The 23,099-nt window shown below is 36.9% G+C and overlaps 1 pseudogene; it reads right to left on the bottom strand.

The window, feature by feature from the left end:
- Window positions 1–4,859: 4,859 nt before the first annotated feature.
- LOC143647923 (olfactory receptor 5K1-like) lies at window positions 4,860–5,828 on the bottom strand (annotated as a pseudogene).
- Between the last annotated feature and the right edge of the window lie 17,271 nt (window positions 5,829–23,099).

Here is a 23,099-nt window from a genome sequence, read left to right as displayed (position 1 = left end):
GGTGACTCAGATGCTGGCAGCTGTACTCAGAGTCTGTTATCATTTTACTCAGGCCTTGAGATGGACATTTCCACTGCCTAAAAACTATATATTTTAGGTTAATAAATTCATTATAAAAGCTAAAATTTTAATCAATTTTCTTAATTAAGATCAATTAGGAAAACATGGACAAAGAACTAAAAGGATAGCAGGAAAATGTCATATTAACAAAAAGAGTATTACAATACTAAATTAGAAACTATAAAGAAGAAGTAAATAGAGGTTCTGGAGATGAAATACACAAAAACTGAAATGAAAAATTCAATAGAAGTTATGAACAGAATATATGAGCAGGCTGATTTGAACAGCCTCAAGATAATACAATTGAATTTGGACAATCCTAGGAGCAGAAAAAAAGGAAGACCGAAGAAAAATAGAAGTATCTGAGGAACCTGTAGGAAATCATCAATGTACTAATACATGTATCATAGATGTCTCAGAATGAGAGAATGTGACACAATATATATTTAAAAAATAGTGGCTGAAACACTCCAAATATGACTGAAGGCATTAACACGTGCATCCACAAAAGCCAACACTCCACACAGATCAAATTCAAGGAGATTCATACTGAGACACCTTATAGTTATATTATAAAAATATAATGACAAAGGTAGAATCTTGGAAACAAAAAGAAGAAGCAATGTATCAAGTATAAGTAATTTTCAATAAGATTAAAAATTTTTGTCATAAACCATGGAGGACAGAAGGCAACGGGATAACATATTTAAAGTGCTAAAAGAAAAAACCTATTAAACAAGAACATTATATCTGGAAAAAAATATCCTTTAAGAAGGACTGATAATTTAAGATAATTTGGATAAGGAAGAGCTATCAGAGTTCATTTCTACTAGCAAGGCCTAAATAACAATACTAGTAGGAACCCTTCATGCAGAAAGAAAAAGTTACTAGACAGAAATGTGAAGCTATAGGAAAAACAAATCTCTCTGGCATAGGTATCTGTGTATGTGGATAAATAAAAATTACAGTATTTTCTCATTTTTCATTTATATTTCTGGTTTTTCTTTGCACTTTTTATTTGACTTAAAAGAAAAATAAAAAACAGAAGTCATAAGCTTATGTTATTCAAATCAAAATATATGAAGATGCAATCTGTGACAGGAACCAGATAAATGAGCAGGACAGAGGGTTAAAGAAACTGTGTGTGTGTGTGTGTAGACTGTTGAAGTTAAAGTGCTAGCAATACAAACTAAATTTGCATAGATTTAAGATTCTAAATGTAATCCCCTGGTAACCAGCAAGAAAATATCTAAAACTTCTACACATAAAGAAATGAGAAGTGACATAAAATGGCTCATTTCAAAATGTCATCTAAAGAAGATCAAGGTAGAACAGGAAAAAAAGAAGGACAAAACAGAATAAGATGATTACAAAAACCTCAGAAGTCTTGCTTTACCAGTAACTATCTAAAATGTGAATGAATGGATAAAACTCTCCAAAGGGAAAGGTCGGCAGAATTTATAAAGAAGCATGACCCATCTCTATGCTGTTTATTGCTGACACATCTTAGATCCAAACACACATAGAAGTTGAAAATGAAAAAAATCCTATATAAATACTGAACAAAGGGAGACCTGGGGTAGTTAGACTAATATCAGACGCAAGATGTTTTGAGTCAATGTTACAAGAGACAAAAGAGGATACTATGTATTGATTAAAAGATATATTAAAGAAGAAAATATAACAATTATAAACCTATATTCACTGGAAGCATGAACCTAAAATATGAAGTAAAGATTGACAGAATAGAAAGAAGAAATAGACATCATGCAATAGTAGCTGAAGACTTCCATGCAATGCTTTTAAAACTATGCCAGCATCACCCTAATGCCAAAGCCAGATAAAGATAATGCATGGAAAGAAAATTATAGAACAATTTCCTTTATGATTATGCATGCAAAATCCTCAACAAAATACTTGCAAATCAAATCCTACAGCACTCTAATGAAATTATACAGCATCCTGATGTAAGTTTTATCCTAGTTATACAAGAGTGGTTTAACACAAGAAAATCTATTAATATAATACAGCACATTAACAAAACAAAGGGAAAAAGCCTCAGATCATCTCAATGCTGAAAAACACTTGACAAAACTCAGCATCCTTTCATGAGAAAAGCACTTGGAAAATTGGGGATAGAAGGAAAAATCTTCAACAAGGCAAAAGGCATATATGAAAAGCACACAGCTAACATCATATTCAGTGGTGACAGCCTGAAAGCTTTCCACCTAATATCTGGAACCAGGCAAAGATGCTCACTGACACTGAGTATTCAGCATTGTACTGGAGTTTTAGCCACAGCAGACAGCCAAGAAAAAGAAATAAAGACATCCAAATTTGAAGGGAAGAAGTAAAGCTTTCCCTTCTTGGAAATGACCTGAAAACTTACATGGAAGGGTAAGGGACCACTTTCTTCATTTCATTCAAAGAAGAATGATAGTGGAGGACTCACACTTCCTGACTTTAAAGTTTATTGCAAAGCTATGGTGGTCACAACAGCATGGGACTGGCACAGGATGGATAAATCAAATGGAATCAAACTGAGAGTTCAGAAATAGGCCCTCACGTCTATAAACAACCAATTTTTGACAAAAGTGAAAAGACCACTTAATGGGGAAAGAATATTATCTTCAACATATGGTGTTGAAAGAAATGGATATCTATGTGCAAAAGAGTGAAAGAGGACCCCTATCACACACCAAAGATATGACTATCATTCAGGGAAAATTTCTGTAGGTTACAAAACATCATACGCAAAATTTGAAGGCAAGTAAATCATTGAGAAAAAATGAACTGCAGCTATGTACACAACTTCAACAGACTTTCAATGTAAAAATAAATAAAAAGAAAATCACAAGGCTCACTAAAATTTAGGCAAGGACCCAAGAAGGTGATTTTTCAGGAAAATTTAAAATGGAAAAAATGTATTTAGCAATGTTTACATTCACCAGTAAGTAGAGATATAAAAATCACATTCATTAATTTATTATGTACTCAGGAAATATTTACTGAGTGCCAAATGTGTCATACAATGTATTAAATGCTGGTTACATAATATCAAATATGACACTGATATTTGAGAAGAAAATAGGCTTTCATTTAATTACCAAAAGTTGCAATTTACTGTTTATTCTTCTTTAACAAACTGCTTATATCCATGTAACCCTCTCTTTATGCAGAGTCCCCTCTGTGTTCTACTCTCATCACCTATTACGTGAATTGTTGGGATTAGTCTCATTGCTTCACATCTCCCTTTCCAATAAAATGACCAAACTGTTTTTAGAAAATAAAATTGTATTACTCTGCTTCCAAGAAGAATTCAATGTCTGATGCTTTTAAGATAAATTCAGATGACTTAAGATTTTCAGTAACCTAACCATTTCCATCCTTATTTGTCACATTCACCAAACTGTTCTCCCCAATAGTTCTGCCAGCATTCTCAGACTGTCCGCTCATTGTTCACTTTATTCCCCCACCCCCGGGGTAAAAATCTTTCTGCAAACACTAGCAATATTTATGATACTATTCCATTCCCCCCCAAAATATCAATAATATGTCTGTTCTTAAAGCAAATTAACTTCTAATGTTACTATGTTAGTAAACACCGCTGTATAGGATGATCTTCATTGTCTGAGCAACCAAACATGTGATATACACCCAACACAATTTAGAATTCCATGTGTATTGTTTTCTTATCCATTTTTGTATGCCAAATATCCTTATTAGATTGCAAACAATTTGAGATTAACTATGACTTAAGCTACTGTGTTGTAAAATCCTAGGAGAAAAAGGTAGTATTGATCCAAATCCCACCCCTATTCTCAGGTGACCTAAATGAATGTGGATAAACTACTAAATATGTGAAAATGTGAATTTTTACTCTGGAAAAACATGAAAAATAATACCTGGCAGATAGTAGGGTCCAAATAAGTTATTTTTTCTTTCAGTTCAGTTTTCAGTGTTAATTGTTCTACATATGCTTTTTTCAGGTACTTGCACAGCATCTGCCCATTTCTACAAATGATATAAATCTAATATAATGTTGCATTATAAGCAGTGTGGGTTAGTGATATTACTAATAATGAAGATGACATGTAAGAAGTGAGAATACTTTGATTTAATATTCTGTAATTGCACTGTCATACATCATGGACAACTAATTAAACTATGTGAAAGCATACAAATCCATAGGGATTTCATTGTCAGTAGCATCATGTTCAACTATTGAGAGACAAATCTGCATTTGAAAGACTGTTTCACAGAGCTTGAGAAGATACAGAACTAAGAAAAAAATGGAAAATGTTCTTAATTTGAAAATACGTATTCTTCCATGAATCCATATTCAAACGATCTCCAGAACAAACACGAAATTGAGAATCAAATTCAAATCTCATTTTATATCTGATACATGGTGTAGCATAAGAAGAGATTAATACTGAGAACTTGGATTGTGCCTGAATTTGTACAATACATGATTCCATATATTTGTGAACAATATTGCTTTTATATACTATCTCCTATTTGCAGTATTTGTTGAATTTGTTATGTATTGCAACTAAATATATTCGGAGACAATTGAAGACCTCATGGGCAATCATATACTCATACCTAATGGACTCTAGTAGATCATATTTTGAAATACATCTCAATAGAAACCATGTTTTCAGAACTTAAATATCCATATATACATTATTTGACTTACACATCAAAATGTAATATTGATTTAATATTTTCCATACAATATTTCCATTTGACATTTTCCTATTATCCCTTGACTTAAAAAAAAGAATTCAGCATATTCAGTTTGCTAGAGGGTGTGATGTTTGTTTCAGAATGTTATGTGATTTATTCTTCATAATCCTTTTCACAACATTTATTATATCTTTATTTCTTAGACTATAAATAAAAGGATTTAAAAAAGGTATTATTATAGTATAAGAATATCAATATGTATGTCTTTATCTTCTTCTTGAACTGAATTTGGTAGAACATAAGCAAAAAGAACAGAACCATAAAATAAGGAGACAGGGAGAAAATGGGATGCACAAGTTGATACTGCTTTGCCTCTTCCCCGTTTGGATTTCATTTTGAAAATAGTGTAAAGAATGCAGAAATAGGAGATGACAACTATGGTAATAGTAAAGATCTGAATTGACCCTGACAAGATGGGTATCATTAGTTCATTGATATACGGGTCAACACAACAAAGTCTGCACAAAGGAAGAACATCATAAAAAATTGTGATTGATTTGATGAGATCTACAGAAAGTTAGCCTAAAGAGAAACCCTAAATGAATCAGGAAATGCAAATTTCCAGCTATGTAGGCCACTGCAATCATCTGAACACAGAGTTTCTTTGTCATCCTGGAGTGGTACTGCAGTGGGCTGCATATGGCCACATACCAGTCATAGGCCATTGCTGCTAGAAGAAAACAGGCTGCACTTCCAGGAAGACAGAGAAAATAAAACCGTGCCATACATTCATAGAGGGAAATCATTCTGTCATTTGAAAATAAATTCTCTAACATCTTGGGAGTAATAGTACAGGAACAGCATGAGTCCATCAGAGCCAGGTTGCCCAGAAATATGTACATCGGTGTGTGAAGACGACACTCCATACAGAGCAGTGCCATCAAACCAAGATTTCCTACCATGGTGATCATGTAGATGATGGAGAACACCACAAACAGAAGGGGCTTCAACTCTGGTCTATCTGTAAATCCAGTGAGGGTAAAAACATTTTCCATGGAGTGATTATCTTTGGTCATCTCCACCTTCTCTGTTGAGATGGGATTTATGGACAAATTCTAATTTAGAATGTGTCTTATTTTCCCTTCAAATTTCTCACTGTGAAAAAGGCAGAAGAGCCTCTTCATTTGTCTTCTTTCTTTCAAATTCAGGCACGCAGGCTTCTAGGGGACATTATTTCCCCTAAAGTTAGCTATATGGCTGTGAGCTATGAGACCAGGATACATAGGAACATTTTTACAATTTCAAAGACAGTGCTTACAGTAGTGATGGTTTGCTGTATGAATTTAGTCAAGGATATTGTACAAAACTAGGATACACATATTAGTTCAGAATTTCCAAATAATTGCAATGTCAGTGTTGTATTGAATATTCTTAAAGCCTACTTTAAAGCAATTTTCCTTTATATGTATTTTTTTCTCCTGAGCAAACATTTTACCTATAGTATTGGAATTATGAAAGGAAGTACATAAAGATCACTGGGAATGAAGGGGGGACTGTGTGTCTCTGATGAAACTCACCTGGAAAGGTTTGGGACAAGCTAGCCACATATTTATTTAATTAGTAATTAGTAATATCACCTTCTTTTTTATGTCAACCCATTATGTCACCTATTTCCTGCCTCTCAGAGGAAATTCTCTGAGACTATTGTAAATTAATTTTTTTCTCTTTTATGTGAATATAGCATTTGTTGCTTTCAGGGTCTCCTTGATGATCTAATATTACTAGGATCGTGAGCATGCCAAGATAATGGTGAACAAATTATAAGGATTGTAAGGTGTATGAATATCCATCATGTTGAGCCTTTCCAAAGAGATTCCTCCTAATATTTTTAGCTTATCACATGACCTTCCTTTTATTTGATTACTCATTTAAGCTCATGTTTCCTTGATTTCTACATCTATTTATCTTTTTAATATTCAATGGCCATAGCTTTCTAATACTGACAGAATCAACAGTATGCTTCTAGGAAAACTTTAAACTCTGCTTCCTCTAAGATAAATCCTCATTCCTTAGTGTGACATTTAAAGTTCTCTCTATCCTTAACCACCTCCATCATCATCTTCTACATTGATCAACAGTTCATTCAGTTTTGTCACTCTATCCACCCATTCTTCATTCCTTCCTACCCACCCCCAACAACCACACTCATTTCCACCAAATCGGGCAAATAATAAAATCATTTCCATCCTTTATCTTGTTTTATATATAATGCTACTCATTACCATTTTAGCTAAATACTCTAGACAACACTGATCTCCATTTGCTAAACTATCAAACATGTTTTATATACCCAAAATAATCTTGAATAATCTACTTTGGGTTTTTAAAATACATTCATGTAGAATTCCCATATTAAATTGTAAGCATTTGAAATTAATTGTAATGTACTTCTTTGAAAACACCTATAAAGTGCTATGAAAAAATCAGAATGATTCAGATTCTATCTCCATTCTCTGTTATCAGACAAGTGAACTGCTATTCTATCCTATTAATGATACTAAATCACCTCTTTGTCATCTACAAATTGAGATTTTATACTTTGAAGAGTCTACAAAGGAAATTATTCAAAGTAAGTCATTTTTTTAAATGTAGGTGTTTTTCTGTTATCTGAAATGACTCATTCCTAGTATTTTTTGCTTCCTTGGATTTTACAAGACTTTCTTAAAGTGTATCTCTTTATTTTATAAATTAATATATAAATGTAAAGTTGACATTATCCTTAGTTTTCCCATAATTCAAATAAAGGAGCAAATCAAATATATCTACTAGAATATGAGGACAATTTTTTTGCTTTGGAAGCTCATCTTCTGTCATGGGACTTGCTTCAGAAGATGTTAATCATGTAAATACTATACTCAATACTAATTAATTTTTTCATAATAAAACATCAATCTAAATTCTTTGCCTGAATTTTTATTTATGTTAATACATTAAATATAAAACATAAAGTCATCAAGATAAGTTAGAAATAATTTTTAGTTTACATGCTTATATTATTTAGCAGAATTATTTTGTTACCTTACTGTATGTTTTTAAATTCTACTTATAATTAGAAAAAGTCATTGCAGTATTGTTTCTCATCTGAGTCTATACAGTCTTCAATTTAAAGAAAAATTAGAAAGATCAGGAGTTGAAATCTAAGAACACTTTTAAAATGATAAATTAATTATAGAAATAGAAATTCATAGACATTATTAAAAGTAAAAATAATTTGAATATTGCTCGTATCTGATTTTCACAAAAAAGGACTATGTTACAGCTCATTACTTGCCTTAGATAAAAGGATTTACAGATTTTCAAAATATAAATCTTGGTCTTCAAGACAACTAATAAGTCAGTGTTAATAGTTATGTTACTTACAGTAGAAAGTAAATTTTCCATCAAATCCTAAAGGAATTGACGTGCAAATTCGTCATTTCATTTCTGTGGGGAGATACATTCCCTAACATATATAAACCATGGAGGCATTAATTAATGATTAAGAAAGGAAATAACCCTCACTAAAGTGCACTGGATGATGATATTGCTGACTTGATGTAACTGATGTCACCTTGATGAACCTGTTTGCCATACTGTGCATAAAACCTAAAACAGGTAGAAAACAGCCTCAGCTTATTTTAACCACTTGCTGGAGGAAGAAAGATTAGCATGGTTTATGAGATGTAATTAGAACAGGGTTGTGAAGAGACTATCAGATGTGGTTAGTCATCCTGTGAGTGACTCTGTTCCCACATCCTACAATGCTCTCTTTAGAATAATTCAGATATAATTACTAAGACCCACATATGAATTACTGAGATTGTTATCTCAGTATTCTGTTCACTCCTCTGTTCTTCTCAGAATTCCTGTTTATCTCTACTCTTTCACTTTCTTACCATGTCTTTTTCTTCGTATCACTAATCACTTCTCAACATACTATATAGTTATTTTTGGTGCATCACTAATCAATCAAACCTTCCACCGCCAACTTTAGCATGTAGAAGCTTAAGAGGAAGGGACTGTACTTATTTTGTTCATTCCTGTATTATTATCACCTTGAATGGTGTCTGGCACTTTGATATGTTCAATAAATATTCTTTGAATGATTGGACAAAAATGATGTTCAAGAATTCTTAAAAATTGTTACTGGTCCCTGATTACTTCCCAAACAGATCCATTGTCCTTATTCGGGTATTCCAGATAATCAGCAGTCTATCTGCACTGGACCTATCACTTTGCTTTCCCCCACTCAGCTCAGGGCACATGGTCATGTGCTTCACCTCATTGCTCCTTTATGCATTTGATTCAGCATTGACTCATTGAACTTCCTCATAAAATTTTCCTCACCTAAAGCACCTTTATATTCCTCTCTTTCTCTCCTAGTCCTTATTATCCTGAGATGAAATCTATCCACTTCCATGAGGACTTTCCTAGGTTCTTTAGGTAAAATTGATTTTCTCTCTTCCCTACATGATGCTTTCCTGCCTTCATAACACATTAGTTACTTCATGTTTGTCATTTATGTTTTTCCAATTATATATATAAGTTTTAATCAACTATCATTAAACAGGGATCATGTCATATATCATTTGGGCACCTTATAGAAAACTGTCCTAGATCCTCAATAATTAGTACATTTATTGCTAAAATTTCAGTTCAGTTCAACGTTTATCAAGGATTTAGAATACACAAGTGTGGAGTTCAGGGTGTGAGTATGGTGGGGTTGAAAATTTCTTAGATATTATAAAAGATTTGTTACAAGAAGCTCATAATCTGGAATGAAAATGACACATTATTAACAAGAATGCAATAAAAGATAAATATTATAAAGAAGTATGTAAATATGTTATTTGGGAACAAAAATAAAGATCATCATAGTCACCATGAGAAAGAAGGAACGATTTTCAAACAAATTGTCATTGCAGATAAATCTTTCAAATAATGTGTATTTTAATAGGTGAAAGACAAAAGAAAGGACAGTTTTCTGTGGGAACTCTAAGCAAAGGTAAAGCAAGTCCTGAAAGCTTGAAAGAACAAGGCCTTATCAGAAAATGGACACTGTCTTAGTATACCATACCACAACTTTGTTGACTGAAAAACAGGGATTTAGGGTGGTGTGATGGTCACTCACTGGCAGAATTCTCACCTGCCAGGCAGAGGCTCGGGTTTGATTCACAGGGCCTGCCTATGAAAAAAAAAAAAAAAGGTAAAAAGAAAAAAAACCACAAGGATTTATTGGGTCACTGGAAGGCTGCTAAAATCTAATATCATGGTCTCAACTGGTCATGCTTTCTCCTCAAAATATTGGCACTCTGTTGCTGGCTTGCCACAAACCTTGGAATTCCATGGCTTCCATCTTTACCTCTATCACATGAGCCCCTCTTTTGGCTTTCTCTGAGGGACTGGCTTTCTCTAACTGCTCTGGCTGGGTCTGAATTTCCTCTCCTTACAAAACCACAATTAACATGGCTTAAGGCCCACCCTGATTCAGTTTTGTCACATCAAAATAACATTTAGAAGAACTTATTCACAAATGACTTCACAACTTAACTGATAATACATTCAAAGGTGTTATTTACAGATGGAATCACAATGAAAATAACGTAGTGTGAGATTTAGAACATGGGATTTGTTGGGGAATATTAATCATGATTCAATCTACCAAAGATGTTAAACTAGGGTGACTTAAGTGTTAGAGTCCATGATATAAGGTGATGTTTAAAAAAATTATAAAATTTTTATATTATAAAATTTAATTTAATAATTTTATTAAAAATCATAAAATTAAATTATAAAATTAGGTTGACAATTGTTCTATTTAGTTACCTTCAATTTATTTATTTATTTATTTATTTATATTTTTGTATTGCCAAGTTGTAGCTTTACAGAAAAATTGTGCAGAAAATATGGAATTCCTGTATAGTTATACTTTAGTAACACTTTACATAATTGTAGTACCTTTACTACAGGTAATGAAAGAGTATTATTTTAATTGTAGTATTAGGGCTGTGCGATAGTGGCTCAGTGGCAGAGTTCTTGCCTGCCAGTGCCTGTCCATGCAAAAAATTAATTAACTAATTAGTTAATTTAATTAAAAAACAATTGTAGTATTAACTGTAATCCATAGATTACATTATGATTCCTTGTTTGTATTATACTATCTTCTGGTGTTAAAAAATATTTTTAGTCTAGTAACATATAAGCAACTTACATTTTACCCTTTAACCACGTTAACATGTATGATAGTATGGTGTCCTAATCTACCTTCACAGTGCTGGGCTGCCATCACCACTGTCCATTACAGAAACTTTCCATCAATCCAAACATACATTTTGCATCAATTAAGCATTAACTTACCATTTCTCACTCCAATCATGAACTCTGGTAACATTTATGGCACTTTCTGACTGTTTACATTTGCTTATTCTAATTATTTCATATCCATGAAATCATACAGTATTTCACCTTCTGTGCCTGACTTGTTTCACTAAACATGATGTTTTCAAGGATTTTCTATATTATAGCATGTATCAGAATTTCATTTCTTTTTACAGCTGAATAATATTCCATTCTGTGTTTATATCACATTTTGGTTCTCCATTCTTCAGTTGATTAACACTTGAGTTGCCTTCTTTTGGCAGTTGTGAATAGTTCCGTGAGCATTAGTATACAAATACCTGTTCAAATCTGTGCTATCAATTCTTTGGGTATATCCTAGAAATGGGATTGCTGGGTCATATGGTAATTCTATACTTTCTGAAGTAAAACCAAAATTGTGTCCACAGTGGCTATACCATTTTACATTTCCATGAATGATGAATGAGTGTTCCCATATCTACATGTCTTCTCCATCAATGTAATTTTCTTTTGTTAAATGATAGCCATTCTAGTGAATGTGAAATGGTATCTCATTGTGGTTTTGATTTGCATTTCCCAATGTCTAATGATATTGAGCATCTTTTCATATCCTTTTTTGGCCATTTGTATATTCTTTGAACAAATGCCTATTGAAGTTGTTACTACATTTTTAAATTGGGTTGTTTGAATTTTTATTGTTGAGTTGTAGGATATTTTTATAAATCCTGAGCAAACCCTTATTAGATATGTGGTTTCATCCCATGCCTTCTTCATGTCCTCCCTCAATTTATTGATTTGGTTTTTTAAGAGGTTTTCCATTTCTGTTCATATATTTGGAATTAGTTGTCTCAGCTCCTGTATCTCATTTGAACTATTGGTTTGTTCCTTTGACTGGGCCATATCTTCAATTTTCCTGGTATGATATGTTATTTTTTGCCGGCGTCTGGACATTTAATCAGATTTCCCTGAGTGTGAGACCCAGCAGGTTGAAAGACTTTCCTGTGAAGTCTCTGGGCTCTGTTTTTCTTATCCTGCCCAGTATGTGGCGCTTGTCTGTCTGTGGGTCCCACCAGCAAAAGATGTTGTGGCTCCTTTAACTTTGAAAGGCTCTCCCTGCTGTGTGCATGCTGGAGACAGAGGAAAGGTTGTAGGCTGGTTTTAATGGCTTCAAATTGCGAAGTCCTGGGATCTGAATTCCCTGAGAGAGGGACTCCACCTGAGTTGCATTTCACCCCTTCTGTGGGGAATGTTCATGTGGTAGAGAGCCCTGAAAGCAGCCTGTTTCTGTGTTTGGGGCAGTTGCACCTTGTGTAATCCCTGCGCTGAGCCCAGAGGCAACCGAGCCTCCGTCAAAACAGCCGCAGAAGGCTCGGTTTCACCCCCTTTCCTCTTTTTCAGTTAGCCCAATAGGCGACTTCTGCCTTAATCAGTTTCGCCTGAGCTGGGGGCCTACTTCTAGTAGTCAGAATTTGTCCATTAACGCCACTATTGGTGTTTGGTTGGGCTCAGTCCCTGCTACTGTTTGGAGACTCTTTCCTTTCCCTCCAGGTAGCCATCTGTGGGGGAGGGGCACCAGTCGCCAGCCACTGAGGCCTGGAAAACTCACCTATCCAAGACTCGTAGCCGGTCATGGAAGCCGCCCGCAAGGGAGGGGTGTTGGCTGCCGGCCGCTGCGGCTTGGGAAACTCGCCTCTCCGAGACTCCCAGCCCGTCTGGGAAGGAGGGAGGGAGGGGCGCCGGCCGCCAGCCACCATGGCCCTGGGAAGCGTGTGCCGCTTGGGGAGCTCACCGCAGTGGATTCTCGCAGCCGGACCAGCCAATCCAGACTGGGGTACACTGTGTGTCCGATCCTTGCCATGGCCCCGGGAGCTGTTCTGCACTGTTTCTGGTTATTTAGTAGTTGTTCTGGAGAAGGAACTAAGACGCGCACACCTTACTAATCCGCCATCTTGGCCCCCCTGTTACAACATTTTTAAATTGGGTTGTTTGTCTTTTTATTGTTGAGTTGTAGGATATTTTTATATATCCTGAGCAAACCCTTATTAGATATGTGGTTTCAAATATTTTCTTCAATTCTGCAGTCTGTCTTTGTATTTTCATGAAAATTCCTTTGAAGACCCAAAGTATTAGGGCCATTAAACTATTTTTTCTTTTATTGGCCATGCTTTTGGTGTAATGTCTAAGAAATCATTGCCTAACACAAGGTCCTGAAGAAGCTCCATATATTTTCTTCTAGGAGTTGTATAGTTTTGATTGATATTTTGATATTTGATCTGCTTTGGGTTAATATATGTATATAGCCTCAGGTCGTATTTCATATTCATTCTTTTGCATGTGCATTTCTAGTATTTCCAGCACTGTTTGTTGAAGAGGTTATTCTTTCCCCAATTTATGGACTTGGTTTTCTGATCAGAAGTTAATTGGCCTTAGATATATGGGTTTATTTTTAAGCTCTGAATTTGATTCCATTTCACTATGTCTGTCCTTGTGCCAGTACCATGCTGTTTTGATTATGGCACCTTTGTAATAGCATATATATATAATAAATATAGTTTTGAAATTGTAAATGTGAGTCTCCATTTCATTCTTATAAATTTTTATCTTAAATAAAAAATCTAAATTCTTATCTTGAGGAATTTGTAAAAGAAGAGCAAACTAAACCTGAAGTTCATATAAGAAAGGAAATAAGAAGGGTTAGAAGAGTGACAAATAAAATATAAGGCACAAAACAATTGAGGGATTCATAAGAACTAAAAATTTGTTCTTGGAAGAGATCAATAAAATTGAAAACCCAAGAAATAGACTGACAAAGAAGAAGAAAACATGCAAATAACTAAAAATTTAAAATGATTGTTAAAATATAAATATTGATTTTTCAGAAATTACAAAGATTATAAAGGAATATCATTAACAATTGCTTTCCAACAAATCAAATAGCCTAGATGAAATAGGTTAATACCCAGACCAATAATCTACCTAATGATAGAAAAGTTCACCAAACAAGTAAAGAGATTGTATTAGTTATCAAAAATCTTCCAATGGAAGTGGAGCAAGATGGCAGCATAAGGGATGTGGAATTTCGTTAGTCCTCTAGATCACCTAGTACATAGTCAGGAACTATGTGAAACAACTGTTTGGAGGGCATCTGTGATGGGACACCAATCATACATCAGTCAGGAACACATGGAAGAGATAAAAATCACAGTGAAGAACTTTAATAAAGCCTCTAAACTGTGGAGGCTGGCACTCCTTCCCCTTTGCCATGGTAGGCTTTGTTGGACACGTTTCCCCATGGGAAAAGGAAGTAGTTTCTCCTAGGAGTGAGGGAAGGTAGATCAACCAAGCTCCAAATGCAGTTTTATTTAACAAATTTGAGCTGCTGAGTACAAGCTCCAAGCACAGATAAAGCCAGGATATACTGGACAGGAACCCTGAGGTCTCTCCCAGCAGAGATAAGGCAGGACAGATGGGGGTGGAGGGAAGGAGACTTACAGAGTTGGCCAAGCTCAGAATACTGGAAAAGGGCTATGCCTCAAGAAAAGGAGCATATACTTCCAGGTACAAACTCAAGCTCTTGACAGGCAAACACTTGGGACTTGGAACTGGCTCAGAAAAGAAATTTCTTATTTTTTTCTTTTAGTAATATTCTAAGAAGCTCATTAGAAAAAGCCTCAGGCATTTTCAGTTATCAGTGCTGACCAAAAGAAGGATGGAGTTAAGATAGATCTGAGAGACATAATAAGTAGTCAGTGAAGTTAATTATTCTCTAAAGATGTACCTTCTCCAAGAAGGGGGAAAGTGGCAGCCCTCATTCACAGAATTTAGACCCCAGGAGCTGGAAAACAGAAACACTTTAAGATTGACTTCTATCTCAGCCTCATCCCTGGTAGGGACAAGATCTGTTTAGAATTAAAGGTATGGTACCACATTATGCTGGTGGGATGCCATGGGCTTTCAAATGTTACCTGCTGGGCAGGGATAGTAAAGGAAAAGAGTCTGGAGGCTTTACAGGAAAGTCTGAAAACCTGCTGAGTTTCATCACAAGGAAACTTATTACTGATTACACCCTCTCCTCACATCTGGGACTGTCTGGTGTGGGGAAATCTGATTGGGGTCTATCATATCATGGGAAACCCTCCTCAAAAAGGTTCCATATAGGCGGGGCAAGAACTAGAAAACAAGAGCTGAAAAATTTGATGAGTTAAAAGAAGCTATGCTGGAGGTCTAGAATAAATTGAACTGTATGCCAAAGAACACATAGAGAACAAAGCCAGCAAGCCAGAAAACCCTAGGAAAAGAAATGAAAACAATCTCCAGAATAAACTAAGCAAGGATATCCAACGAGATAATCCAATCAGTTGAACGCTTTTAAGGAAAAAGAGAGACTCTTTCACTGCTTCTGCAGCCAGTTAGCCCCTCATGTGGAGTTTATTCAGATGCCTTATTGGAGCTGCCAGCTTCACAGTCTCTCCTATGGATTTTGGGCCCTTCCATTTCCATGGTTGTGTGAGACACCTTTATGAATTTCATATTTACAAATGTCTCCGTTGGTTGTTTTTCTCTAGAGAAGTCTGACTAACACAGCTTGGTACCAAGAGTGGTTGTTGAGAAATAGAATCTTAAAAATGAGTTTTTATAATTGGTGTTCTACTCTGACCATACGCAGAGGCACTAATGACTGTTTCCAAAAATCAAGATGGCATTGACAGTCCATGGGGTGAGTAGGCAAAACACATACCCAGCATATCACCATTTGATTCTTTTAATTGTATGCTGATACAAGGCAAGGCTCTGGTTGATAATGTTTTTGACACCTTTATGGAGTTTTGTGGAATTAAGAGTTATAATGATGTTGGCTGGTTGTTGTCAGATACACCGGATACAGTGATGAAGTAAAGAGATGAGCTGAAGGCTTCAAATTTGAAACTTCAGACCATATGAATGATGAAAATGTTTCCATGTGTGCCCTTAAGGAAAATCTTAATTCCTCTGGTCGCAGACTTGCTCTGAAAAACAGACACAAAGCTTCATTTTGTGAGCAGCAAATTTATAACCTAAACTAAAATCTCCACATTGCAGGGCACTGAGTTAAAGTAAGTGCTTTGATTGGAAACGAATGGGATCCTGAAATGTGGGATGGTGATATATGGCTTGATGATCATGGCCCTGGGGAGACTGTATCCATGGAATCTGCTGAGTCATTAACAGATAGACCTGTAATGGATTGCCCTAGGAAAGACTTCCCAGCCTCCAGTCTTCATAGAGGAGTTCTGCCATTCAACCTACACTTAACAAGATTCCCCCTTCACTGCCTGCTAACCCTGTAACCGCCTCTGCTGGTGAAAAATCCCTCATTCTTCTGTCTGGAGCAACTAATTCTGTTTCACCAGATGAAACTTCAATGGATACCCTGAGTAATAGGCTTGAAAGACACTTCGATTCCTTTTCATGACCGACCTCCATCACCCCTCTTTTCTTCTAGACCTATAACTAGACTAAAGTCCTAACAGACCCTGAAAAGTGAGGTACAAAGTGTGACCCATGAGGAAGTATCCTTTACTCCAAAAGAACTGCATGAGTTTTCAATCAACATAGACAGAAATCATATGGGATGGTGATGAAAGGAATACAAAGTTGGAACAAGCTGAATTTTTTATATGGGCCCACTAAGCAGAAATTCTGCATTCAATGTTGTAGTTTGAGGGGTTAGAGAGGCATTAACATTTTGTTTGAATGTTGGCAGAAACATGGATCTAAAGGTGGCCAACATAATCTGAAGTTAAACTGCTAAAACTTCCCTGGTACAATGCAGATGAGGAGATCCAGAGGCTTAGAGAGATGGGAATGTTAGAGTGGATTTGTCAGGGAAGACCTGCTCATACACAGGAATGTCCGGAGGACACATCTTTCAACAGAACTTGAGAAATATATTCATGAGACTAGGCCCATCACCCATGAAGAACTCTGTTGTTGTCCTCTATGTAGGTCCCTCTCTGTGGGAACTGCTGTCACTGAGCTGGATTCCTTAAATCCAAGGGGGATATAGGATCCCAAGTTGACAGAAGCCATGTGGTAACAGTTTCTTGCCATAAAGAAGGTATGCATGACCATCATAATGGGCAGCAGACTCAAAGCTACAGTCAAAACAATCTGATTCATAGAGTTTTGTGGCATTGAATAGTAGATCATGTGGTACCTAGAAGTAAAATAGATGGACAGTCTACTAAATTTCCATTTGAACTGTATAAGCAGAATAATTCTAGGTCAAGTGAACAGAAGTCTAACAAGTTACAAAAACAGAGAGCCATGGCCCTGTAATAAATTCCCAAACTTGAGAGAGTTTAGGCCCAAGGCCCCACAAATGAGGGAAGGGATGGGTATCCTTGGGGAAGGACCCTTTTACACTTTTACACTGCTCAAAATTTACAGTTACCCTTTCTCCCAGCTTTCCCAAAGGAGACCTCCAGGCTTTTACAAGAGTGACTGACACTAGGGAAAAGGAAATGATCAGAAATTTGGAGTATTATCAGACACTAGCTCAGAAGTAACACTAATTCCAGGAGACCCAAAATGTCATCTGCTCCACCAGTCAGAGTAGGGGCTTATGGGCATGAGGTGATCGATGGAGTTTTAGCTCAGGTCTCTCTCACAGTGGGTCCAGTGGGTCCCTGGACCCATTCTGTGATCATTTCCCCAATTACAGATTGTATAAATGTTATTGACATATTCAGCAACTGGCAGCATCCCCACATTAGTTCTCTGACTCATGGAGTGAGGGTTATTATGGCAGGAAAGGCAAAGTGGAAGCCACTAGAACCTCCCCTACTTAGCAAAATACAAATCAGAAGTAATACTGTATTCCTGGAGGGATTGCAGAGATTCGTGCCACTCAAGGACTTGAAGGATGCAGGAGTGGTGATTCCCACCACATCCCCATTAAACTTTCCTCTTAACCTTGCACAGAAAACAGACGGAGCTTGGAAGATGACAGTGGATTATTGTAAACTTAAAAATGTGGTGACTTCTATTGCAGCTACTGTTCATTGCTTGGGCAAATCAACACATAGCCTGGTACCTGTTATGCAGCTATTGATCTGGAAAATGCTTTTTTCTTCAGTAATTGTCAGTAAGTACCACCAGAATAGGTTTGTATTTGGCTGGCAAGGCCAGCAGCATACCTTCACTGTCTAGCCTCAGAGGTATATCAACACTCCAGTCCCATGTCACAATCTTGTCCAAAGACACATTGATCATTTCTTCCTCCCACAAGACATCACACTGAACCATTATATTGATGATATCATGCTGATTGGATCTAGTGAGCAAGAAGTAGTTAAGGATTCTAGACTTATTGGTAAGGCATTTGTAGGTCAGGGGTGGGGGTTAAATCCTAAAAATTACATGGGCCTTCCACCTCAGTGAAATTTCTAGGTGTCCAATGGTATGGGACATGTTGAGATATCCCTTTGAAGGTGAAGGATAAACTGTTTCATTTGGCCCCTCTTATGGCCAAAAAAGAGACACAATGACTAGTTAGCCTCTTTGGACTTTAAATACAACATATTCCCCACTTGGGTGTGCTACTCCAGCCCATTTACTGAATGACCATAAAATCTGCTAGTTATGAGCAGGAGTCAGAAAAAAAAGAGGCTCTGTGACAGGTCCAGGATGCGGAGCAAGCTGCTCTACCACCTGGGCCATATGATCCAGGAGATCTAATGGTGCTGGAAGTATCATGGTAAATAAGGATACTGTCTAGAGCCTTTGGCAGGCCCCTTTAGGAGAGTCACAACTCAGACCCTTAGGATTTTGGAGCAAAGCCTTACCGTCTGCTGCAGAAGACTGCACTCCTTTTGAGAAGAGCTTTTAGCCTGCTATTAAGCCTTAGTAGAGGCTGAATGCTGAACCATAGGCCACAAAGTTATCATGAGGCCTGAGTTGCTTATCATGAACTGGGTGTTGTCTGACCCAACAAGCCATAAAGTATGGCATGAATAGCAATATTCCATCATAAAATGGAAATGGTACATTAGAAGTGGGGCTTAAGCATGTCCTCAGGGCCCAAGTAAGTTACGCGAGGAAGTGGCTCAAATGCCTATGGCCCCTACTCCTGCCACATTACCATCTATTTTCCAGACCAGAGCTATGGCTTCTTGGGGAGTTCCTTATAGTCAGTTGTCTGAGAAAAAGAAAACTCAGGCTTGGTTTACAGATGGTTCTTCATGATATGCAGGGACAATGGCGAAGTGGACAGCTACAGCACCATAATCCTCTCTGGGATGTCTTTGAAGGACAGCGCTAAGGGGAAATACTCCCAGTGGGCAGAACTTTGAGCACTGCATTTGATTTCTCATTTTGCTTGCAAGGAGAACTGGTTAGGGGTGCATTTGTATATTGATTCATGGGATTTTGCTTATGGGTCATCTGGATGGTTAGGGCCTTGGAAGAAACGTGAATGGAAAATTGGTGGTGAAGAGATCTGGGGAAGAGGTATGTGGATAAAACTTTCTGTGTGGGCAAAAAATGTAAAGATATTTGTTTCCCAGGTGAATATTCACCAGAGGGTGACTTCTACAGAGGAAGGCTTTAATAATCAAGTGGATACAATGACCTGTCCTGTGGATACAAGTTATCCACTTTCCTCAGATACTCCTGTCATTGCCCAATGGGCTCATGAACAAAGTGGGCATGTTGGTAGAGACAGAGGTTATGCATGGTTTCAGCAACATGGACTTTGACCTACCAAGGTTGACCTGGCTATGGCCACTGCTGAATGTCCAAACAGAAGAATGCCAGCAGCGGAAACCCACACTCAGTCCCCAATTTGGCACCATTCTCTGTTGTGATCAGCCTGTTGCATGGTGGCAGGTTAATTACATTGGACCACTTCCATCATGGAAGGGGCAGTGATTTGTTCTAACTGGAATAGACACAGATTCTGGATATGGGTTTGCATTTCCTATATGCAAAAACTACCATTCATAACTTACAGAATGCCTTATCCATCATTATAGTATTCCACACAACATTGCTTCTGATCAAGGAATCCACATAACAGCAAATGAAGTGCAGGAATGGGCACATGCTCATGGAATTCTCTGGCCTTACCATATACCCCATCAACCAGAGACAATTGGTTGATAGAATGGTGGAATGGCCTTTTGATGACCCAATTACAGTGCCAATTAGGTGCCAACAACTTGGAGGGCTCAGGCTATGTTCTCCAGGTAAGGTTATGTTTGCTCTGAATCAAATCCATTCACTCTTGTGCTGTTTCTCCTATAGTCAGGATTCATGGGTCCAGGATTCAATGGGTAGAAATGGCAGTTGCACTCCTCACTATTACCCCTAGTTATACACTAGGAAATTTTTTGCTTCCTGTCCCTGAAACTCGGTCTACAGGGTCTTAGTTCCAAAAAAGAGAAGTGCTCCTACCATGGCTACAACAGTGATTCAATTGAACTGGAAGCTAAGACTGCCACCTGGCCACTTTGGGCTTCTCATACCACTGAGTCAACAATCACAGAAGGTGATTAATGTTCTGTCCAGTGTGATTGACCCTGACTATCAAGGGGAAATAGGACTGCAATTACACAATGGAGCTAAAAAAAGACTTTCCTGGAATATAGGAGATGCCCCAGAGTGTCTCTTAGTAGTAATATGCCCTGTGATTAAAGTCAATGGAAAATTACAACAACCCAATCCAGGCAGAATTACCAATAGACATGAAATGTCAGAAATGAAGGTCTTGGTCACCCCACCGGCAAAGAACATGAGCAGCTGAAATGCTTGCTGAGGGTAAAAGGTACATGGAATAGGTAGTAGAAGAAGGTAGTGATAAATATGCACTATGACTGTGCGACCAGTTATAAAAATGAGGACTGTGATTGTATGAATATTTGCTCCCTGTTTTATTATTAGGATGTTTGCATTTGTTCATTAGCAAATATCTTGTTGTCCTCTTATCATATAAGTTGTATTGTTCATGTTATAGTATTTAAGCCAAAGAATATGTAGTTTAAGAGTGCATGTTACCTAAGGATTTTTGCACCCTATTCTGGAGAGATGTAGTGTGTTTACAGTTGCACACAAGACAGTTGAGTATTTTTAGGTCAAACATATGTTTGTTATTGCATTCCATTTGGAAATTATTCGTGTTTCAAGGTGATGTATATAGCTGTCAGGTTGACAAGGTGTGAGTTGTGATGGTTAGGATCTGGTGTCAACTTGGTCAAATGACTAAGCCCAGTTCTTTTGTAAGGCAAGCACTGGCCTGACTATTGCTACACAGATATTTCATGACTGGGTGATTAAATCATCAGCCTGTTGATTGATCACAGATGTGATCAGCCAAAGATACAATTATGGGGTGCCTCCCAAAATAAGGTACTCCAATCAGTTGAAGGCTTTTAAGGAAGAAGAGAGCCTCTTCCACTGCTTCTTCAGCTAGCTAGCCTCTTCTGTGGAGTCATCCAGACACTTCATCAGTGCAGCCAGCTTCACAGCCTCCCCTATGGATTTTGGGCTCTTCCATTCTCATGGTTGCATGAGACACCTTTATAAATCTCATAGTTAAAGAGCTATCCTGTTGGTTCTTTTCCTCTAGAGAACCCTAACTCTTCCTCAACATGATAAAGGGAATATTTGAAAATTCCACAGCTAACATCATCCCCAATTGGGAAAAACTGAAAACTTCCCCTCTAAGATCAGGAACAGTCAACGGTGCCCACTGTCACCATTTGTTCTAGCTGCTGGCTGCAGTAATATGATATACCAGAAACAGACCAGCTTTGAAAAGGGAGAATTTATTAAGTTGCAAGTTTACAGTTCTAAGTCTGTGAAAATGTCCCAATTGAAGCAAGTATATAAAAATGTCCAAATTAAGGCACCAACAAGAGGTAACTGTCACTCAAGGAAGGCCAGTGAAGTTCTGGGTTTCTCTCTCAACTGGGAAGACACATGATGAACATGTGAAGTCTGCTAGTTTTCTCTCCAAGCTTCTTGTTTCATAAAGCTTCCCATGGGGCATTTTCCTTCTTCATCTCCAGAGGTCTCTAGCTGTGTGGGCTCTTGTGGTTTTCATGGCTCTTGGAACTCTCAAGCTATTTCCAAAATGTTTCATCTTTTAATGCACCAAGACTCACCTACAATGGGTGGAGTCACATCTCCCTCTAACCAAAGTTTAATACCCGCAATTGGGTGCACCACATCTCCATGCAGATAATATAATCAAGCTTCCAACATGCAGTGCTGATTAGGGATTAAAAGAATCAGTTGACTCCACAAGTTGAATCAGAATTAAAACTTGGGTTTTCTAGGGTATATAATTCTTTCAAACAAGCCAGCATTGTTCTTCAACATGGTGCTGGAAGTTCTAGCCAGAGCAATTGATAAGGAAAAAAAATAGAATGCATCCAAAGTGGAATGGAAGAATAAAACTCTCACTGGTTGCAGATGACATGATACTATACGTGGAAAATCTCCCCAAAATCTATAGCAAATCACAGGACCTAATAAATGAGTATGGCAAAGTGGCAAAAATCAACACCCAATAATCAGTAGTGTTTCTATGCACTAGTGATGAGCAATCTGAGGAAAAAATCAAGAAAAATTTCATTTAAAATAGCAAACAAAAGAATCAGATATTTAGGAACAAATTTAACTAAGGACACAAAAGACCTATACATGGAAAATTATAATTAAAAAAAAATTATGGAAGACCTAAATTAATGGAAAGGTATGCTGTGTTCATGGATTGGAAGATGAAATATAGTTAAGATGTCAATTCCACACAAATTGATCTATAAATTCAATGTAATACCAATTAAAATCCCAATAACTTACTTTGCATGAATAGGAAAAGCAATAACCAAATTTCTTTGAATTGCAGAGTGCCAAAAATAGCTAAAAATATTTTGAGAAAGAAAAATGAAGTAGAAGTTCTTACACTA

This window comes from Tamandua tetradactyla, chromosome 10 (assembly GCF_023851605.1).
Source record: "Tamandua tetradactyla isolate mTamTet1 chromosome 10, mTamTet1.pri, whole genome shotgun sequence".
Classification (NCBI taxonomy): Eukaryota; Metazoa; Chordata; class Mammalia; order Pilosa; family Myrmecophagidae; genus Tamandua; species Tamandua tetradactyla.
Note: the sequence above shows the minus strand (reverse complement) of the source record. Positions and strands in the feature narration are given on the sequence as shown.